Genomic DNA, 21,857 nt, shown 5'->3' on the forward strand with positions numbered 1-21,857 from the left:
CCAATGTCTAATTTTTAAAATTTAGATGGGGCTAATAACAATACTATTATTAAAATTAAAATAAATATTTAATTGGTTGAAATATAAAGATAACTACACATAAAATGTGGGTAGGCACAATGCCTATTTTTAGTAAAGAATTTTTATTATTTAGATTTTGGTATCATCTATTTTTTAATTACAAGATTATCTAAGGGTAAGCAAGGTTCCATCCATCAGTGTTTCCATTGTCTAACTTTTTTTTTTGAAACGGTTAGCTTAAGTCGATGGAATTTGTCATTATCGAGTTTAGGGGGTAGTGGTAAGTTGTGATTTTCCTTCAATGGCACTCTTTGTGTTCATAAACAAGACACCCAAGCTTGATGTGTAGTTTATTGCCATGGCAGACCCATGGGAATGGGTCAAACCAAGCCAACATCATGCACTTTGAGGAGCTTAAGTCATAATGTAAGGAGCCTCCCGTAAATCTTTGAGAAACCTTCAAAGGTGCCTCATCTCGAGTTCCTCCTTACAAGCTTGTACATGGATATGCAAGTGGGACTTTGCAACAATTGGTGTGTCATCAAATCAAGGAAACACACAGCCATACTTAGGGTATTTATCATTCAAAATTGGTGTCCACCCATTATAGCTTAAGGGATGAACACACCAAAAGATGAAGATTGTTTAAACCAATGGGGCTAATGAGAACATTATCATAAAAAACAAAGAAATTACTAATTGGTCAAAACAAAGAGAGACATCAGTGATGGTAAGCATAATGTCCATGTCTAACAAAGGATTTTTATCATTCAAATGTGGACACCACTCATTCAGTGATGGTAGGTTCATTTAAAAGTAGGATAGGGTTCCATCCATCATTATTTTAACTCTCTTACCACTTCTCCATGGAAATCTCTAACTTGAGCTAAGGGAGATTGTCATTGTCAAATCAAGGGGCTCAATGGCCAATATAGTGCTCTCTACATTCACAAATAAGGCACCCAACTTTAGGGTGCAATCAACTAATAGACCAAACATGTGGGAATGGGCTAAATTAGGTCAAGGCTAACCTTGGTTCATATTCTAAGGAGCTACCCCAATTTCCAAGAAGCCTCTTAAGATTGTAGAGTTTGATAAACATGTCAAGGAAAACAATACTAATATAACCTAGAAAACTTAGAAGTGATAATGGTGCATACACGCATATAATACACAAAGATTCACCCTATAAACACTTAATTGGGAAAAGCAATCAACTCGAAACCTACACTGGTCTCTTTTTACTCTATTAACTTTGTTATTCACAAATATAATAATTAGATATTCCATGGCATCCAAAGCCCTGATATTTTAACGTAGATTAGATTAACTGGAATTAATTTACAATGGGTTGAAAAAGTATGAAACATACCCAAAAAAATGAAGACATTATCCCCATAACCCCCTTTCCTCTAAGAACCTACAAAGGATACAACACATGTCCAATAAAGATGCCCCACTTAAGCCCCACCTTGGAAATTTACTAATGAATCTACAAGTGAAAGTTTACACAATTTGTTACATGATTAAACCACGTAAGCATGTGGCAAAGCCTAACACTTTTAAAAACACAATCATTTCATTTTCTATTAATAAAAAAAATGAAAATTTTATTATCATAAGCCACAACCCATTAGGGCTTGCATCTAAGAATAGTAGAGTTTTAATTAATAGACATGGATAGGCATTGACAACGTGGATTTGGGTTTTTTCCTAGGTTCACTTGGTAAAAAGGGGGAGACCAAAACATAGGTTTCATAGGAAGCAAAGGGACACTTAAGTCATCCTTAGATATTAAAGGCACTAGCCAAGAGAAGGCTATCCAAAATCAAATATCAAGACAAAAATATTTTTACCCAGTCTTATAATTAATACAGCTGGGGTATTTACTATAATTAGAGCCCTTCAACTAAGACCATGAAAGTGGGGTATCTAATCCATTAAAGTCATTAGCACTTGTACCTAGCCCCAACCACATTGAATCCATCAAAGTCATTAGCACTTGTACCTAGCCCCAGCCACATTGAATGCCCTACTTGCATGGGTGATTTGGCCCATGAGGGGCAAAGCATAAAATGACTTCCTTGCAAGAGCAAACTAGCACATGAGGAGAAAAACATGACACTTTAGAGATTTGAACCTTGGTGGGGGGAACAAGATCTTTGTTTAACTAATAGAATAAAACTTTAACGAAGTGTGACAACACATGCCTTCCCTAATTTGGGGATCCTATAATTAATGTAATCATCTTTATAGCACTAAATTAAAATCCTTCAATTAAGAAGTCACAACTAAGGAATGTCTCTTAAACCAAAATTACATATAACTGACACCTAACCTCAACCATGTGGAATGTCTTATTTTTACAAATAATCTAATCTAATAAAATGAAACATTAAATAACTTCTTTATATGAACAAAATGATGAATTTAAATGAAACATTAAATAACTTCTTTATATTAACAAAATGATGAATTTAAATTAAACATTAAATAACTTCCCTATATAAACAAAATAGTGAATAGAAAAATAACACAACCCTTAATTAACCATTAAATCAAAAACTTATCATAGTATGGCAAACATGCTCCTCAATATAAGAGTATCCCAATGAATGTAAACATGACTAATTTAAATGGATGATCTAAACCATAAAGAATATAGCATAGATACCTTACTTATAAGGGTGAAATAAACAACAAAAGGGGAAACATATCTTCACTTGAAAAGATATAAAATGACACCCACTTAACCATAAAGCGACCTCACACCACAAAATATATGTGTATATATATATATATATATATAACCTTAAAAAACCATGAGAATCCGAAATCCGTTGGAGAACAAGAAGTTTTCTATTAATTTTTAAGGTTAGTGGCAAGAAAAAGTGATATGATGTAATGAATATGAGCCAAGAAAAGAATTGATGATGAGTGTTTTTCTTAATGTTGACCAGGTTTATTGTATTCTTACCAATTATCCTAATAATGAGATAGTAAGACAAAGAATTTCGAATAAAATTTGATTTAGGAGTATAAATAATTATTTAAGGAATTAAAGAAGGGGAGATGTTATAATTACCACAAATTTATTATTTTCGTGGGATTTGTTTTTTAACTAAATTTAATGTCACTTAATCGACAATTTCACTAACACTATGGATTGTGACTTAGGTTTGTCATGGCATTCAACTTGCTTGCATTGAACACAAAAAATCACTTCCTTAATAAGAGGCTAAATATGTCAATATTTGGGAAAATTGAACCATAGCATGAAGAAGAATATGGCTATTATCACTTAATCCAACCTATCAATGAATTTTAGATGATAATTTTTTTAATGTAAAACTAATTTTATTTATATTAGCAAAGTTTAATGATAAGTGGGCAAATTAAGGTGATACGAGCATTGTGCTTCCAGGGGTGTTTTATATATTGTTTAATGAAAAAATGAGGTAGTTTGATTAATTATTGAAAGGGTCTCATCTAGATTCAATTATCTTTTAAGAGTGTGGTATGTTTCGTTTTATAGAATAATTAGGTCATTGTAGTTAAAGGGGTCTTGTCAAGATTCAATTAGGTAATGTGAAATGGCCTTGAGGGTTAGTTCAATTGGTCGAGTTCCCGTTGCTAAAGTACCTTGGCCATTTGGAGGTCATAGGGTTAGTTCTCCTCGACGCCCTCGAGGTTAGGTTTTGCTAGATTGGCTAGTGGGATGTGATCCCTTCATGTTGATCTACCTGGATTTTCCACAAAAGAAGAAGAAGAAGAAAGGCTATACAATTGTGAAATAATGACTCATATTTTGATAAATGGTAAATGATTAAAAAAAATAAATTGTTATACTTTCCATATATTATAATGAAAAAATAAAACTTTTAGATTATTATGTTATATGAATTATCTTAACAAGGGTTTCATTATCATTTTGATTCACCCTATCATATGTTATTATATAAAGATTAAGATCATGTGTAAATCTTTGATAATTGTTCAGTAAATTTATTATAATAAATCCTTTGTAAAACTTTAGTCAAATTAGATTTGTATTTTAGGGGTGGCAAGTGAAGGGGTTATTTTTAGGCCCGGAGGACAATTTGAAATGAGTTTCACTTGGACTTTGGCAACGACTACTAACAATCAAGTTGAAATGTATGGGCTATTTCAAGGTCTTTCTTTGGCGCATGCAAGTAACATTAAAAGGATTATCATTATTGGGGACTATAAACTCATTATTGGTCATATACGAAATGGATCCAATCTTAAGGACCCTCTTCTTAATTCAATCATTAGCAAGATAAGACATATTCTCTCTCAATTCTTTGATTTTCAATTCTTTCATGTCTTAAGTAATAATACTAACAAGGTTGACGCAATGGGAAACCGAGTAGTTAGGCTATCAAGGGGACCATTATTAATCAATGATCTAATTCCATTCTCTCATATCCCACGACTCCTCTCTTACCTGCCAAAGGTCAAAGTGGGGGTTGGTTTGCCCAACCCAGAACTGCAAAAGAGAAAATAGTGGTTAATCAACATAGATTTTTTTAATCGATCAGTATGGGGCTTCGAGTCGTGGACTCTCCACCTCCTCCACATGCCACCCATGCATGATCATTCAATCTACGGACAAGGGTAATTGGGTTTCCTTGGTGAGTGATGGGTTTAAAGTCCTCCACCATCCTCTAGCACAAATTGAACTTGCCCCAATTGAGCTCCATGATGTTATGGCTCTACGAAATGACGTTTAAACATCAATTCAAGCAATTGGCAAATAACGTTCTATAGTGTAAGAGCTCTTTCAGTTGCAGAGCTTCATGTTTGACATTTCAAATCAATCCATTAGTAAATTTCCTCACCAATATATGATTACTCTATTTAATGGAATCCATTGGTCATTGAAGATTTGGTTTCGCTTTATATATGGCTATAAGACTGGAATTGGAGTGAACTCTGAAAAGTGGTTTCACGAGGGTGTTGTGGTGTCTAACTCCATCTTCGGGCATCCCCTCACTACAAGGAAAGACCTTCTAGTGGAGGTTTATATGGAAGCCCCTATAAAAATATCCCGGAAATCCTTTTGTAGCGGAGGTCACTAGTGGAGGTGGGTAGGCAGATGTTTTAGCAGATGTTTTTTTACGATGTGTCTATAAAATACAAACGCACCAGTGCTTTACTATCCATACAAGCATCGGTGTCGAATAGAACATGGTGCAGTGTGGAAAATTTATTTTTATAAAATAAAAAAGCACAGTGCGCTAAATAACAAAATGCACCAATGCTTAAGTAATCAATAACATGGGAAAAAGGTTAACTTTTAAAAAAAATTGGTGCTATATACACCCACAACATATATGACGCATTGGTGCAATGATAATAATGCACCGAATAAGGGTTAAAAAAAAAACCTCTCAATTGTAAAATTCATTTTTACTATCTACAGTGCTGGAGAGATCTAAAGCATCGGTGCCACTCTTGCCTCATGCAAGTGCCATGACATCGGTGCTTCTCTTGCTCACCATCTTTTCATGTCGTGCTGAGTGCGTGGCTTTTAAATTTTCTCAGATTGTGGTTAAATTTGTTTTTCTCAATTACGTGTCAACAATGCCTCCCCAATGAGCAAATGTCTAGGTAATATTTATGTTTCTCTCTAATTTAATTTTTTAGTGGATTAGAATTTCAAATCCATTGTTTTTGGGAGAAAAAAATTCCTGCACATTGTGCTTGATATGTTCGGCTCACACCAATAGCGGTGCACCCTATAAATTTACAGGGTGCACTACAGTTCAGTGAGTGAACATAATGCACCGCTATTGTTGCGGTGCATTTTGTAAATGAAAACGCACTTGGAAATCTATAAATTGTACATCGGTGCATACATTTTTAGGTTACGCCTGGTGTATTTATATTTACCAAACGCACTGCAAAAATAATATTAAAAATATAGCTTGGTGCATTCAATAACCTGAACATATCGTTCTGGTGCAAAAAGGTTATACGTTTGCACCGGTGCATAAGTGAGACACACCGCGATGAAATTTTAAATATGTGAACCAACAATGGTGTGTCATACATATGTGCGCTCTGATGTCGGTGTGGTTGTATTTGATAACACACCCAAGCCAGTGAGTTACTGTTTTTGGGGCACACCAGGGATTTTATTTTTTTTAATTGAAAGTTTGTTTCCATATCTATAAATAAATTTTTCATTTAATAAAAAAAGGTGTAATTTTATGTATGATACTGATGTATTTAATATGTTAATCATGTATCAGAGACACCAGCAGCAAGAGAAGGAGCAAATGGCAGACCAATACAATGTGGTCTGACCATGGGAGGCCAGAGCGAGGGAGAAGGATTTATATCCTTGCCCTATTAGCATAGTGACCCAAGCGCTCTTAAGGAATGTATGCCTCCTTAAGTACTATGAGGAGGCTACATCCCTTAAGGCGCACTTTGTCTTGTTGGTGCATCTGATCCACTGGTGGAGTGTCTAGGAGTAGGGTTTCCATGTCGGTCCTAAATAAATATAAATAGAAATAAAACAAGAAAGCAGTGAAAATCAGTAAAGCTATCAAAAAGTAAAAACAAAAGAAATAAAACAAGAAAGCAGTAAAGTTGCATGTTGACACATGGAGTGTGTGCATGTGGTTTCCCTTCCAATGTTTGCTCTATTTAATAGATGGTGAGGAAGATGAGAGGCATTCCATGATTCCATCATCCATTCTCTTGGGAGAATAGTGTTGTGAGACAAAGGATTCCCTGGTAGTAGTACATTGATTGAGGGCTTGGGGGTGGCCAGTTGTAGCAAGATTTTGTGCAATTGAGCCTACGGTTGGGTGGAGAGTCGTCCCCAAGACTTTGTTGCAGTTAGCAGAATTCAACTAGCGTTCAACCCCGAAATCACAAGTGAGAAACATCATCGCCACAGGTAAGTTGTCTCTACTCATATTTTTGAAATTTGATGTTAATTAGTTGATAAATTGCGTGTTGATTATAAATCGCATGATTAATCTAATTAATTACATGTTTTTATTTCGGGGTTGTTACATATGGTATCAGAGTTTAGGCTCAACCCTTAGGGCTTATGGGCATTTTAAAGTAGAAAACTTCGATTATTTCTAAAATTTCCATTTATTGTTTCTATAGGATAATACTCCCTCCAATTTTATCCTCCATTTTGGGTTCAAAATTCTTTCAATTACTTAAAAAAATATATATATATATATATAGGTAAAAATTTGAGAAATTTGTTTTATTTGATTTATTAATAATTTTAATTCTAATAAAATATAGATTAATCCAATTTCAAATTGTAGCTATTTTATTACTAATATATGAATATAAAGACTTAAATACTAATAGATGAGGGAAACTCCATAAAAACATTTGAAATTGGTTAATAATAAAAAATAAAACGAGTGAAAGGTAAAGTTCAAAGTTCGCATGTCCAACGGAAAGTGCTACATAGTTTATATATATATATATATATATATATATATAATTTAATTCAATTTCCTGTTAGAAACTCTAGCTATATTTTAATCTTGAGATTCGTAATCTATTGTTTTTTATACTTCGTTACAATTGATCACTCAGACTCGAACCCACGGTCTCCCGCTCCAAAGGCGAAACCTTATCCATTAGAGTGGGTATAATTAAAAGAACTCAGTATAATTAACAACTCGGAATAAAATCTCCATCCTTAGACATGACTCCAATTAAAAAAAAAAAATTGTGATTAAAAATAAAAGAGATTAATAACCAATGCATGAAAATTGTATCAAATAAAATATCAGTGGCAATTTGTTATAGCGATAAAGATATATAGGCAAGCTCATGCGAAACATTAAACTAAGGCATGTTCCAATATGCACAGAGCATTGAATGCGACAGAAAGGTCATTGATGTTGCTTGAAAATTTTGGCCTCAAACATGCTTCACGGGTCTGTACATGATAGACTGAAAATTTTGGCCTCAAACATGCTTCACGGGTCTGTACATGAGATTTTTCCTATAGACTTTTGGATAATATTTTAAAGGGGATCAAAACTTCCTTTGATCTTTAAACGAGCCAAAGTAAAATTTGAGGCTGCTTTACACTAAACTCATGAGATTAGCTGCGAATACGAGACTTGTGGAAGATTCCAAATGCCTCTGGTTTTCTTCAATTGAATCTTCGGATTCCTGTTGGTTCGGTTAAACGTCTGATTTGCATTAGAATTAATTTATTGTTGTTATTTCATTTTCTGGTTACATTTGTGCGTTCAACTAGCTTACATGATCTCAGTGTCTTTTCACTGGTTTTTTCCTTTAAATTAGCATTTTAATGTCCCGATCTGGTAACTTAGAGTCATACTTATGCTAGTTTAGCTTGCGTGAGAGTGATCTCATACTCAAAATTGGCTTTGCATATGCTTTGAGGAATGCTGAAATGTGTTTAAAGAATGGTTAAAAATCGTATAAATCTACACTTTAATACTTAAAGCGTGAGTTTCTTTACAAGAAGTTCATTTTTCTTAAATAAAAGGTTAAAGTTGCAAGTTTAGATGAAATGATCTCATCCTCAAATTTGAGCTTTGCAAAAGCTCTGAGAGTGCAGAAATGTGGGTAAAGATTGGTCAAAATTCATATAATCTACGCTTTGATATATGAAGTTTTTGTTTCTGTTGTCGAAGCTCGGGTTCTTTTTAAATCAGGGTTAAAATATTGCACGATACCTAAATAAAATTCTGGGATTTTCCATTTATGGTACAACAACTAAAGCTTTCTGCATGTATTTTCTTCAACTGAAATTAGTTCTTTAAATAGAGTTTCGTGGTGTCTATGTAACTGATCTCTCATTACTGATGTAGAAACCCAAACACAGTTTCGTAATTAACTGAGTTAAATAGTTCACCCTTATGACCATTTGAGACCTGTAGCCATTTAACTTTGCAAACAATTTATAGAGGAACGAATAGTTTTACGTAGATGCTAAATAAATGAACACGAATTTTCTTGAGTTCTCTTTCAGCTGTTAACACGCATGATGAATGGATAATTTACATTAAATAGTATGGGATCGTTAGCATTGTTCTAATTCAGTAATCCCACTTGCTGATACGATTTATTGGCCCGTTGCTGGTATCTAAATACATGGAATCGTAGCCTAAGTAGCTGGGCACTAGAAACTATTTAATATACTTTAATTTACATGAGCTCTATGGTTTACATTGTAGGGTAGTTTGTGATAAGTTTATGGCTTAAATCTGATGCATTTCACTGTAATGTCTCAGAACCGTTTTAATATATCAGCAACAATAAATTAAAAGATTCGCTGATTTCCGTAAATATCAAACATAGTTGTTACAGTAGTGCTAGGAACCATCAACCTCTAAGTTATTTATCTGAGGGCACATAATAACCAGATACTCAAAATATTTCACTCTACAACACAGAATTTCAATTTATCCTAGCACATATGGGTCATGAATCTGTAGACTTAATATTGTGATGGTCCATCAAAATTATAGGTGAATGGTGTGACATATAATTTCAAAAGCCAATTGGTGAATAAATTTTCTTTTCAGGGTTCAAGTACCCTATTAAAATAAATAATCATACCTATTAAAAAAAAAATCTTCGTCCCTATAATGCCACCAATATTCTAAAGATTTATTCTCACAATCATTCGAATTTCGATTTTTTGTTGAGACAACCTTCTAAGTTTTATTCGGACATCATTATTACCTTCCAACTCATGTTTTCCATGGTACAAATAATATAATATAATACTATAAAATTAGTAGTTATTGATAATTTATGGTTTAAGTATTGTAATAAATAAATTTGAATGAATGGAAAATAAATTGTGTGTTGAATATGTTGATGTAACTAATTGCAAATTCATTTACTACATGATGATAGGTATTTAATGTTGAATACTCATGATGGATAACGTGGCATAGGAATTATGATGTTATAATATGAGGTTTATTGACATGTGGTTCATTTATTATGTGAAGTCATGATATGTCTTTGATGCAAATATGTTGATGTTATAACTTATGATGGTATTTCACGAGGTGAAGCATGTGATACTGCATACAAATTTATGACATGCATGAGCATGCAGTTCGTTATCGTTCATAATGTTGCGATTAACAATGATAAATGTTGTCATGATGACATGCAAGACTTGGCATGTGGATTATTTTCTATGATACTATGATGGTATATCTAATGCATTGGTTGCATGTTGAGGTGTGATGATTGATAGGACTCCACAAATGGGTCGAGAGGGCTGATTTATTTGATGATCTCGTGCGAGCCTATACGCATGAGGGAGAATAAGTAATACCATATGCGCTGGGGACAAACTCAATCAACACTACATATGCCAGTGGTTCCTTTGTCTTGTATAGCTCTTGAGGGGCTATGGGACCATCTTGAGAAGGCCAAGTGCCTGATGTTCTAGGCTAGGTGCCTGTTGTTGGATTGGGATGTTGAAGTCTGGTGGGGGTGTAAGGACTTCGATGCCTGGGGCTGTGCGCCTTAGAAGTTGTGGAGGGAGTGGGCCAGCCTTGCGAGATGCCTGGAGTCATTGAGTACTGTACCGGATGCCTGCCTTGGGGCAGATGAGGTCTGAGTCAGGCACGAGCCTTGGGGCCAGCCTTGGACTGGGATACAGACCAAGGAGGCTTATGCCTGGTTCCGAAAGTGGGAAAAAGGACAAAGATTCCTTGGGGTTTCTCGGGTGTTGTGAAACTTTCGGTGCCCACTGGTTATACTAGTTCAGCAGAGGGTGTCGGCGAACATGAAGTAATAAATAACAAAATAAAATGTTAAATAATTCAACTTAACTGCGGGACGAAGTTCCTTAAAGTGGGGGAGTATGTAATATCCCTTAATAATCAATAATATAATAATAATAATAATAATAAATAATATAATATAATATTAAAATACAAGAAAATAAATAATAAACAATAAATAAAAAATAGTAATAGTAAATAGTAAATAAATAATAATAAAATAATAAATAACAATACTAAAGCTCTAAATAAATATAAATATAAATAAAACAAGAAAGTAGTAAAAATCAGTAAAGCTATCAAAAAGTAAAAACAAAAGAAATAGAACAAGAAAGCAATAAAGTTGCATGTTGACACATGGAGTGTGTGCATGTGGTTTCCCTTCCATCATTGCATGATTCCATCATCCATTCTCTTGGGAGACTAGTGTTGTGAGACAAAGGATTCCCTGGCAGTAGTACGTTGATTAAGGGCTCGGGGGTGGCCAATTGTAGCAAGATTTTGTGCAATTGAGCCTACGGTTGGGTGGAGAGTCGTCCCCAAGACTTTGTTGCAGTTAGCAGAATTTGACTATCATTCAACCCCGAAATCACAAGTGAGAAACATCATCGCCACAGGTAAGTTGTCTCTACTCGTATTTTTTAAATTTGATGTTAATTAGTTGATAAATTGCGTGTTAATTATAAATCGCATGATTAATCTAATTAATTACATGTTTTTATTTTGGGGCTGTTACATAGGGCATGCAGTGGCAAATACATCAAATCATGATGATGAGGGTGGTGACCATGATGCTTCTGGTAGTACTATCCCATCGAATCATGGTCAGGTTGTCAGTGATTTGTCTGGTAGTACACCTCTTCCTCAATCACCTGATGATCAGATGCGAGAGTTGGAGGATGTCCCTTATGTTTCTCCTAACAGAGTAGACTAGATGATCCAAAATGGATTTTGGATAGACTCCTAAGTCTAAGTTTTCCTCACCGAGGAAAATGAAAGCCCAAGGAAGTTCCTGGAACTAGCCCCATTGCAGAGATCATCTCATTCTGAATCTCCTGCAACTTGAATGGGCAAAACTAACTTAGGATGTAGAAGTTAACACAAAATGAAGCTGCCCTTTTTCCTTTGGAAAAAAAGGCAAAATCCCCTAAAAATGGGTTCTAAAAGCCCTCTAAGTCTTCAAAATCTCCTAAAAGATCAAAACTGTCACAAAAGGAGAAGTTTTAGAAATATCAGACTACACTATCGGAAGGCAAAAACACAAAGAAATGACCAAAAACAGGCCTATCGAAGGCTTAAACCAACAATGAACAGGAGTCGTCAGATCTAGTTGATCAACGGTCCAAATCTGATCGGCAAATCGCAATCGGCGATTACAATGAAGCGCTTACCAAACGGCCCAGGGCTTATGCGAGATGTGATTGTGACAAGTCGCATCGCAATATCGCATCAGAGCTACACAAAGGAGCGACTATATATATATATATATATATATATATATATATATATATATATATATATATATATATATATATATAGATAGATACAATGCGATAGCCAGACCCGATAGAGTTATAAACGATATGCCATAAATTTTGAAATCTGTCCAAAGGCATTTTCTATGTATTTTCGCATATTTCGTTTAATAAACGAAAAGGGAAGGAATGCACCGATGCGATGAATCCGGACCCAAAGGGGTTCCTAAATGCAAATGTATATTATTTCAAGTCCACATAAAGCCATTTTTGCGATATTTCAGTGTTTTTAACGTATTTTCTAAATATAAAGGGAAGCCATGGAATGGGCATTGCGACTTGTGATAAACGATTTCAGACGGACCCAATAGTGTTATAAAGTGGAATTAAGGACTTTTGAAGTCCGATAAATAGAGATTTGGCGATTTTTCCCGTGTTTTACAACGTTTCTTTGTGTAAACAGGGAACGACTGTTTCTGGGGGATTTCAAGCGCCGATGCACTCTTCTGTTGTAGAACAGGTGGCCACCTCCCCTAAAGGCGTTAGCAATGATTATTTAACGCTCAGAGAGGGGATTTGAGCAAGCCAAAGCAGGAAGCCAGAGAGCCCAAGAGGGAAAATGAACCGACAACGCCAATTTGGCTTAAAAAGCCACAGAACGACAGAGACAAGGGTTGTTGAAGGTTGTTGGGGGTTGTTGCTGAAAGCGAAGCCAAAGCAGGAAGCTAAGGCGAAAAAGAGTAGAAAGAGGCAGTGCAGAAGGAAAAAGAATAGCCAAGGGAGTCACTTGGAAGTCAAGTGAAAAGCCAAGAGAGCTGTAAACTAATAGAGGGCCAAAGAAGCCAGAGCCGAAGAGCCAGAGTCAGAGCCAAGAGCCAGAACCAAGAGCCAGAACCAAGAGCCAAGAGCCAAGAGCCCAAGAGCCAGATCTTCAAGAGCCAGGGAGTGACATGGTGTTTGAACCCATTGTTTCTGTGTAAAACAATAGGAGTTGAGCCAAGATCTTGTAAAAAGGACTTATACCATAATCCCAGAGAGGCTCGTTGAGTTGACTAGAGCTCACAGAGACATAGCCCAAGAGTTGTGGGTGAAGTCCTAATCAAATTGTTGTTCTGTGTGTTCTGTGTTCTTGCTGCATTGTTTATTGTTATATATATGTTGTATCATCATAACAACAAAATATTAAAAGCACGTGAACAATTCTAAAATAGACATAAGCATACACCTTTATTTCAAGCATATTATCGATTCCGCATTGGTTAATCATAAGGACTTGGAAATTTTTAAGCTTTGGGAGTGGGAGAGGTTCTTGTAAGTTAGACAAGAAGCCTAAGTGCCCCATTTTTAGATCAGGTGGTATCAGAGCTTGAGATTGATTAACCACCCCTTCAAAGAAGGTTATATCAGAATGCTTGATTGACAAAGCAAAGATTTATTGTCTAAAAGGTGTTTGGGTAGTCAAGGATTGGTTGTCTGATAGATTGTATGCTTGTTGCAGATTGACTATTTTCTGAGTTTGTAGAGGTGAAGGGAAAGTTGTTGATAGCTCAGTCTATGAAGGACAAGAAGGAAGAAGGGCTGAAGGCATTCTTCTATTCCAAATGACCTCAAAGCAATCCTTGAAGCACAAGAGGTTTGTTGCAAAAGGTTGCTTAATAAAGCCCTTTTTTAATCTTGTTTGAAGTTCTTTTGTTCATTGGCATAATGACAACTTCTACAAGTGGGTCCTCAAATTTTGCGTTCTTCACAATATTCTTTGATGAAGACATGAAGCAAGAGTTGTCCACCATGATGGATATGGTGAGAGAAATGTATGAGGATGGAAGGAAGAGCAACATAATTAGAGAGCATTTGAATTCCGTGGAGGAAGAAAAGCAGTTGCTTTCTGACAAATTGCAGGAAATGGAGAGGCAACTTCATATTACAAATACGAACCTGAAAAGGATGCATGAGTTGGAGACGCGACTCTTTATTTCCCAAGAAGCCTTGGTCAAGTATCAGCTTGAAAAAGAGGTAAACCATTCCAGTTTGTCTTCAAATTCTTCTAAGAATGCTTATATTGGTTCTTTTGAAAAACATACTAGAGGCATAGGTTCCAAGCTAATGTCCAAGATGGGCTATGAAGAAAAGGGCTTGGGAAAGCATGCACAAGGTATTGTTGAACCAATAATGGTTGAGGAAAGGCCTAAGTATTTGGGTTAGGTCTATGGACAGTATTATGGAGAGAGTTCCAAAGCTGCCATGGAGACCATTATAACAGCTCCAACGAGGAGTTGCATTGCAGAGTGTGAAGATTGTGTTCAGGAGGAATGCAATAGCTTGAAACATCACTTGCAGGATGCAGGTGTTCAGAAGCACACACTTGAACCAGAGAGTTGTGGAAACTCTGAAATCCTTGAAGAGATTGATGGTGCTTCAAAGGAAGCCACTTCTTCATTTGCTTCACTTCCTCATGAAGGCAATAAAGATGAAAGAGGTAGGTATAAATATGGTTCTAAACATTTTCCTTTTGATTTTGCAAAGCATGGTAAATTTCCACATATGTATGGGAAAAGAATTGCATGTTCCTTTTGTGGTTTGGATAACCATAATGTTTCTAGATGTTGGAAGAGAATGGCCACATACAGGAAACTTTTGAAGGAAAAGAAGCAAGAAGCCAAAGGTCCATTGGACAAGGTAGATCATGCTATCAAGAGGATGCACATTTGTTGCACTTACTGCCATAAGCAAGGACATCTTGCTGCAAAATGTTGGACTCTGAATCCATCAATGCTTCCACAAAAGCTGAAGAAAGTGGAAAGAGAAGATGGGAGAAATGGAAAGGTAGATTCCATGACTGATGTGTCTCAGAATGATTCACATGTTGATGCTGATGTGTAGACAAAGGTAGTACCTTTGAAAGGGATTGGTGAGAAATGGCTAGGGTTCTTATCCAATTAAGGTCGCATGTCTATTGATGCATCTATTTGCATTTCTTGTTAATGAGATGCAAGTTGCAGGACTTTATCAAGATGGTTAATGGAAAAAGGTTGAGTAGGAGACTCACTTTGTTGCTGCAACATTATATTTCATTTCAGCTTTGAAAGTACGGTGTGCTTAAGTGAAAGTTGAAGGATGAAATGCATGCATAAGCTTGATATGCATGAACACAGGGATGTTGATGATTTCCTTGTTTTTGAACATGTATGTGTAATTAACTTGCAGAGTTGATCGCTGTAACATGCTTGCAATGTTGACTTGGAAGAAGTTAACTTGGTCTCCAAAGATGGAGATAATGATGAAGTGTTTTATCTTTTGAAAAAGAGTCATAATGGTCTTTTTCTACATGCTTGACTTGAAGGGTCATTTGTTTTAAAGGCATGTTTTGTGGGCTTGTTATCTAATCCATCATTTGTATGCAGATGTAAGGCATGGAGGTGTTCACAAGATGTGAAATTTGTTTCTTTTGCTGAAGTAGGAGTTTAGGCCATCCAGTTGTTGTCTGTGTTTTGGTTGTTGTTAACAATTGTTGGTGACAGCTTATCAAACAGGTACAAATGAAAGTTTTGTAGAGCAGATGTACTTCACATTTGTTTGAGCCACCTTGGATCAATGATCAAGGCAGAGGAGTTCAAACTACCTTATGTGACCATTTCAGCATGAGTTCTGCAGGAAGGCAAGGAGGAAGACAGTTCTTCCCAAGAAGACCAGCCCATCCAAGAAGGGAAGTGGTCAAAAACTTTGGTTAAAGGCACTATGCAAGGCAAGTGTAGGGAGGCTGAAAGAGGAGGGTAAGTCACTCTCATTTACTATTCAGATCAGTATATCAGTTTTTTGGAGACCAAAAGTTATTTTAGTGGGAAGGCATGATCCAAAATGGATTTTGGATAGACTCCTAAGTCTAAGTGTTCCTCACTAAGGAAAATGAAAGCCCAAGGGAGTTCTTGGAACTAGCCCCATTGCAGAGATCGTCTCATTCTGAATCTCCTGCAACTTGAATGGGCAAAAACTGACTTAGGATGTAGAAGTTATCACAAAATGAAGCTGCCCTTTTTCCTTTGGAAAAAAAGGCAAAATCCCCTAAAAATGGGTCCTAAAAGCCCTCTAAGTCTTCAAAATCTCCTAAAAGATCAAAACCATCACAAAAGGAGAAGTTTTAGAAATATCGGACTACACTATTGGAAGGCAAAAACACAAAGAAATGACCAAAAACAGGCCTATCAGAGGCTTAAACCAACAATGCACAAGAGCCGTCGGATCTGGCCGATCAATGGTCTAGATCCGATCGGAAAATTGAAATCGGTGGTGGTAGGCAGAGGATATCGGAACATGTTATATGATTATTGCAATCGTGATATCGCAATCGGCGATTACAACGGAGCGCTTACCAAACGGCCCGGGGCTTATGCGAGATGCATTGCGACAAGTTGCATCACAATATCGCATCGGAGCTACACAGAGGAGCGGCCATATATATATATATATATATATATATATATATATATATATATATATATATATATATATATATATATATATGCGATGCGATAGCCGGACCCGATAGAGTTATAAACGATATGCCATAAATTTTGAAATCCGCCCAAAGGCATTTTCTATGTATTTTCGCATATTTCATTTAATAAATGAAAAGCGAAGGAATGCGCTGATGTGATGAATCTAGACCCGAAGGGGTTCCTAAATGCAAATGTATATTATTTCAAGTTCGCATAAAGCCATTTTTGCGATATTTTCAATGTTTTTAACGTATTTTCTAAATACAAAGGGAAGCCACGGAATGGGCATTGCGACTTGCGATAAGTAATTTCAGATGGACCCGATAGTGTTATAAAGCGGAATTAAGGACTTTTGAAGTCTGATAAATAGAGATTTGGCAATTTTTCCCGTGTTTTACAGCGTTTCTCTGTGTAAACAGGGAACGACTGTTTTTGGGGGATTTCAAGCGCTGATGCACTCTTCCATTGTAGAACAGGTGGCCACCTCCCCTAAAGGTGTTAGCAATGATTATTTAACGCTTAGAGAGTGGATTTGAGCGGACCAAAGCAGGAAGAAAGAGAGCCTGAGAGGGAAAATGAACCAATAGCACCGAGTTGGATTAAAAAGCCATAGAACGACAGAGACAAACGTTGTTGAAGGTTGTTAGGGGTTGTTGCTGAAAGCGAAGCCAAAGTAGGAAGCTATGGCGAAAAGGAGTAGAAAGAGGCAGCGCAGAAGGAAAAAGAACAGCCAAGGGAGTCACTTGGAAGTCAAGTGAAAAGCCAAGAGAGTTGTAAACTGATAGAGGGCCAAAGAAGCCAAAGCCGAAGAGCCAGAGCCAGAGTTAGAGCCAAAAGCCAGAACCAAGAGCCAAGAGCTAGAGCCAAGAGCCAAAGCTTCAAGAGCCAGGGAATGACATGGTGTTTGAACCCACTGTTTCTGTGTAAAATAGTAGGATTTGAGCCAAGAGCTTGTAAAAAGGATTCATACCATAATTCCAGAGAGCCTAGTTGAGTTGACTAGAGCTCATGGAGACGTAGCCCAAGAGTTGTGGGTGAACTCCTAATCAAATTGTTGTTCTATGTGCTCTGTGTTCTCGCTGCATTGTTTACTGTTATATATGTGTTGTATCAGCATAACAACAAAATATTAAAAGCACATGAACAGTTTTAAAATAGACATAAGCATACACCTTTATTTCAAGCATATTATCAATTCCGCATTGGTTAATCATAAGCAATTGGGAATATTTAAGCTTTGGGAGTGGGAGAGGTTCTTGTAAGTTAGACAAAAAGCCTAAGTGCCCCATTTTCAGATCACCAGACCTCCTCCTCCACCTCAAAGTTCGATAGGCATTGAGGCAGTAGTTGACCATCCACCGTCTTCTGCTGCAAACCAGCCACCTCCTCCTCCACCTCAGATTTGGACAGACGTTGAGGTAGTAGTTGACCATCCATCGTCTTCTACTACATACCAAGTTGGCACTACTACATATGTTGTATTAGATATTTGATTGCATTTATTTGACTTGTTTGTGTGTGTGTGTGTGTATTGCATTTTTTGTGTTCATGTTTATGTACTTAATTTATATGTTGGTGTTGATGTGTATATTGTTAGGTCATGTTAGATATGTTCATTTAATGTGCTTGTAGATATATGTGTATGTGATAGTAGTTATTTGACATGAGATGTATATTAATTTGAGGATGTGTGTGGTGATGATGTTATATTACAATGTTTGTGTTTTGTTAGATGTGATCACGATGATGATGCCCTGTTAGATTATTAGATTTGTGTGCTAGCTAATGATGTTTATATGTGCTATAGGTGTATATAATTAGATGATGGTAGTGAATTTGAATGTGTATCTTAGATAATGTTTATGTTTGTTAGATGGATATCATCATGAAGTTTATTTTTATGAGATAATATTTATTATAGATTATGTATTGTTGAATTTATATCAAACTTTTATATATTAAATTGCATGCAAAACGACTTACTTTATAAAAAAATGGAAAGTTATTTTTATAAATGACAAAGTTTAGTATGGTTAAAAATATGATTGTAAAATTAAGATAAATATTTTTCTATTGCTTAGATAGTCCATTCATATTCATTCTAACTTAATTGGTAAAATATTTCAATACTCACAAGGAAAAAATAATCAAAGGTAAAACAATTTAGTTGGTTCTTAAAAAGAAGAAAATGTGTAACTCATTCAATTTAATATAAAATATTAATAATAATAATTTATTGAAAAAAAAATAAATTAACCAATTCAATATTGGTTTACAAAATTCAATCTATTGTTAAATTTAAAAAAAAAAATTAAGTCAGAATTTTTTATAATTAATTTAGATTTAATATAACTTAACAATTTATATTTTTATAAAACTTAATTTATTACTGAAGTTATTAGATTTTCAAGAAATTTAAATTTAATATTTATAGCAATTCTTACCAATTTAAATTATAATTTTTTCTCTCTAAAGATGAGGATCAATAAATGTAAAATAAGGTTTGTAAAGTTACTTGTAGTTGGGGATTCACTCTTTTGGAAGTTCTCCCTTAAAGAGGCAGGTGAAATTTTTTCTAGTAATAAAGATATAACATTTTGGCGTTATTCTGGTTCTTTATTTGCTATTCTATTGGTTTAAATTTAACTCTTTTTAATTATAAATATGAGTTAAATAATACAAAAAAACATACTATATTAGATTTAAATTTTTGACAAATAATATATTTGATTATTTCTTAATGAACAACTCAAGAAATATTATTTTTTCCACATATTTATCACGAGGTAGTCACTAAAATTCATGTTTTCACATTTCTCCTAGCTAATAGTACATCATGTTCACAATGTTAAAGACATGTCTACTTTAAATAATTTGCTTATAAATACATGAACATAGATATTTATTTTACATAATCTAAATAGGAAAGAAAAATGCATCACCAAGTCTATTTGAAAGTCAAACAAATGTCTCTTAATCCCCATCACATTATTTATCATTTAGTTCTTAGCCATATAATATTTATTAATTCAACTTTTATTTATAATTACCATGGAAAAAAAATTCAAAATTGTTCCATCATCTATGAAGAAAAAATTAAAACCTCTCATGCATCGATATAAGCCCATGTGTTTCTCTTATGCTCCATAAAAATATGTAATCACCATTTTATACATGCATAAGACCTCCTTTTAGTTTACATAATGTTGCAAGAACTATGATTTAAATATAGTAAACATGACTTCACCTCTTATGTCAAGAATTTAATCTTACATATTAATAAACATTTTTTTCATTGTTAAAGCCCTCGTAGAGTTATCACTATATGATTTATATTGATTTTGAACTAAACAAGAAGAAAAAACACGTGAACTAATTAATAAACCACTAAGTATCTAAATCAAGACTAAATATTCAATGTTGTTTCTAATCTCACTATTTTCTCATTTTGGTTATATTATTCTCATTTTCCTATTTGAAAAGGATTGTGACCTTGAATCCTTGTTATCATACATATTGTACACAATTGGAAATACTTAGTTTTAAGTGTAAAAATGTTTCCACTGCAAAAAAACATGTAGAAATATTTGTTAATCTTACCAATTATATAAAATGCCAACAAAACGAATAAAAAACAATATAATTAGCGAGATAAAGAAAACAAAAACATACAACAATAGAAGAAATGATGAAATAACACTAGTACATATCACTTTTCATTGTCCTCACCCTGATTATCTTCCTCGCTTGGCATGATAACGATGTTGTTCTCAAAAATATGTTTTGATCTAGGGTCGTGCCTTAATATGAACCACCAATCCCTATCCAACACATATGGGTAAAAAACACCTGGTTGTAGTGTTTTGGGAAAGCATAAGGCTCCCTAGCTTCATGCCACATCTTTCTAGAGTTGATAGATATCAACCCACTATTATGATATTCCTTTACATTATTTCGATCAAAGGTGTCCCACCACTTGAGCCTAAAAATAACACATTGAAACGAAGAGAAGTCCACTTGAATGATCTCTTGTATCTTTCCAATGTAACCTAATGTTCCTTGCATTAGGTTTTGATCATGGTGGCTAGCATGACTAGATTGGTCGAACTCGACTTCCACTCCACAGTCTTGTGTCATGAATCCATCATTGACATCCTATGTTGGAAAATGATGTCCACATGCCCACATAGATAGGAACAAATGCACCTATAAAAAAAGTGAAAAATCCACAGTGTCATGTGTCTAATAACCCGAACATAATTAAAAATATAAAATATATATAGATGTTACAATTCAAAGGTGCAGTATGAAGTTAAAAATGTACATAAAGAGATTGTAACTATTGAGTTGTTGCTCCCAATCCCTATGTTTAGCGCATCCTCTTTAGCATGCGGATAATGACCACATGCACCATATTTCTCTCCAACTTGATCAACAACCCAACTGTTAAGGCACGTCATTGGCATATTTTCTTTTAAATGATTAGGATAAGGCACACTTATACCATTAAATTGTTTGAATTCTTTCTTAGCACTGTCCCATTTCCTCCTCTTTTGTTCGTACAATGCGACCTACGGTTGTGTCGCTTCCATATTATAAAGAATGAATTTGTTGGTGGCTTCAATTTCTGAATTCACTGATGAAATCAAACCATATATCATATATATATATATATATATATATATATATATAGAGAGAGAGAGAGAGAGAGAGAGAGAGAGAGAGAGAGAGAGAGTACCCATGAGATCAAAAAATGCATTAATACGAAGTACAGTGTGAATAATTATTGTGTAGAAATTTGACAAATGATAAGCTACTTACTCTTTATCATGCACCTCTTTCCATTCGTTTCGAGAAGCTCCCCTTCTCTTTTGTCTTATCCCTTTCGTCGTACCAAATCGTCTCACCTGATGTGTTGTTGATATGCTTGATGTACTCACTGTCATAATAGAAAGACTCATATGATATATACCCCTCTGCCATAGACCCTGTTATCACTTAGAGAAAACCTTAGTGGTGAGAAAAACTCTAAGGTAACCTCTAACCAATATTTTGAACTGAAAGCTAGC

This window comes from Pinus tabuliformis, chromosome 7, assembly GCF_031772625.1.
Source record: "Pinus tabuliformis cultivar Carrire ecotype Pingquan chromosome 7, CPIR1, whole genome shotgun sequence".
Taxonomy (NCBI): Eukaryota; Viridiplantae; Streptophyta; class Pinopsida; order Pinales; family Pinaceae; genus Pinus; species Pinus tabuliformis.